This window comes from Arachis hypogaea, chromosome 18 (genome assembly GCF_003086295.3).
Source record: "Arachis hypogaea cultivar Tifrunner chromosome 18, arahy.Tifrunner.gnm2.J5K5, whole genome shotgun sequence".
Lineage (NCBI taxonomy): Eukaryota > Viridiplantae > Streptophyta > Magnoliopsida > Fabales > Fabaceae > Arachis > Arachis hypogaea.
Genome location: NC_092053.1, coordinates 28,252,297 through 28,254,666, shown reverse-complemented (window position 1 = coordinate 28,254,666; position 2,370 = coordinate 28,252,297). Strand labels below are relative to the sequence as shown.

At 41.4% G+C, this 2,370-nt stretch overlaps 1 non-coding gene across 1 annotated transcript; it reads right to left on the bottom strand.

The window, feature by feature from the left end:
* Positions 1–310: 310 nt before the first annotated feature.
* LOC112773383 (small nucleolar RNA R71) lies at positions 311–418 on the bottom strand. Its single transcript, XR_003187935.1, has one exon. It is a non-coding gene; the product is annotated as a small nucleolar RNA R71 (small nucleolar RNA).
* Between the last annotated feature and the right edge of the window lie 1,952 nt (positions 419–2,370).

Below are 2,370 nucleotides of genomic sequence, written 5' to 3'. Positions count from 1 at the left end.
CCATCCCCACCATTGGAGCAAATAATTTTGAGCTGAAACCTCAATTAGTTTCTCTGATGCAGTAGAACTGCAAGTTCCATGGACTTCCATCTGAAGATCCTTTTCAGTTCTTAACTGAATTTTTGCAGATCTGTGATACTGTTAAGACTAATGGAGTAGATCCTGAAGTCTACAGGCTCATGTTTTTCCCTTTTGCTGTAAGAGACAGAGCTAGAGTGTGGTTGAACTCTCAACCCAAAGATAGCCTGAACTCTTGGATAAGCTGGTCACGGCTTTCTTAGCCAAGTTCTTTCCTCCTCAAAAGCTTAGTAAGCTTAGAGTGGATGTTCAAACCTTCAAACAGAAAGAAGGTGAATCCCTCTATGAAGCTTGGGAGAGATACAAGCAACTGACCAAAAAGTGTCCTTCTGACATGCTTTCAGAATGGACCATCCTGGATATATTCTATGATGGTCTGTCTGAATTAGCTAAGATGTCATTGGATACTTCTGCAGGTGGATCCATTCACCTAAAGAAAATGCCTGCAGAAGCTCAAGAACTCATTGATATGGTTGCTAATAACCAGTTCATGTACACTTCTGAGAGGAATCCTGTGAGCAATGGGACGACTCAGAAGAAGGGAGTTCTTGAAATTGATACTCTGAATGCCATATTAGCTCAAAACAAAATATTGACTCAGCAAGTCAATATGATTTCTCAGAGTCTGAATGGAATACAAACTGCATCCAACAGTACTCAAAAGGCATCTTCTGAAGAAGAAGCTTATGATCCTGAAAACTCTGCAATAGCAGAGGTGAATTACATGGGTGAACCATATGGAAACACCTATAATCCCTCATGGAGAAATCACCCAAATCTCTCATGGAAGGATCAACAAAAGCCTCAACAAGGCTTTAATAATGGTGGAAGAAACAGGTTTAGCAATAGCAAGCCTTTTCCATCATCCACTCAGCAACAGACAGAGAACTCTGAACAAAATACTTCTAATTTAGCAAACTTAGTCTCTGATCTATCTAAGGCCACTGTGAGTTTCATGAATGAAACAAGATCCTCCATTAGAAATTTGGAAGCACAAGTGGGCCAGCTGAGTAAAAGAGTCACTGAAATCCCTCCTAGTACTCTCTCAAGCAATACAGAAAAAAATCCAAAAGGAGAGTGCAAGGCCATTGAAATGACCATCATGGCCGAATCCAAGGAAGAAGGGGATGACGTGAATCCCAAGGAGGAAGACCTCCTGGGGCGTCCAGTGATCAATAAGGAGTTTCCCTCTGAGGAACCAAAGGAATCTGAGACTTAACTAGAGACCATAGAGATTCCATTAAACCTCCTTATGCCATTCATGAGCTCTGATGAGTATTCCTCTTCTGAAGAGAATGAGGATGTTACTAAGGAGCAAGTTACTAAGTACCTTAGTGCAATCATGAAGCTGAATGCCAAATTATTTGGTATTGAGACTTGGGAAGATGAACCTCCCTTGTTCACCAATGAACTAAGTGATCTGGATCAACTGACATTGCCTTAGAAGAAACAGGATCCTGGAAAGTTCCTAATACCTTGTACCATAGGCACCATGACCTTTGAGAAGGCTCTATGTGACCTTGGGTCAGGAATAAACCTCATGCCACTCTCTGTAATGGAGAAACTGGGAATCTTTGAGGTGCAAGCTGCTAGAATCTCATTAGAGATGGCAGACAATTCCAGAAAACAGGCTTATGGACAAGTAGAGGACATGTTAGTAAAGGTTGAAGGCCTTTACATCCCTGCTGATTTTATAGTCCTAGATACTGGGAAGGATGAGGATGAATCCATCATCCTTGGAAGACCCTTCCTAGCCACAGCAAGAGCTGTGATTGATGTTGACAGAGGTGAACTAGTCCTTCAATTGAATGAGGACTCCCTTGTGTTTAAAACTCAAGGTCATTCTTCTGTAAACATGGAAAAGAGGCACAGTAAGCTTCTCTCAAAACAGAGTCAACCAGAGCCCCCACAGTCAAACTCTAAGTTTGGTGTTGGGAGGCCACAACCAAATTCTAAGTTTGGTGTTGGAGAGTCTCAACAATGCTCTGAACATCTGTGAGGCTCCATGAGAGCCCACTGTCAAGCTATTGACATTAAAGAAGCGCTTGTTGGGAGACAACCCAATTTTTATTTATCTTATTTTATTTTTATTGTTATTTCATGTTTTATTAGGTTCATGATCATGTGGAGTCACAAAATAAATATAAAAATTGAAAACGGAATCAAAAACAGCAGAAGAAAAATCACACCCTGGAGGAGGATCTCACTGGCGTTTAAACGCCAGTAAGGAGCATCTGTCTGGCGTTCAACGCCAGAACAGAGCATGTTTCTGGCGTTGAACACCAGAAACAA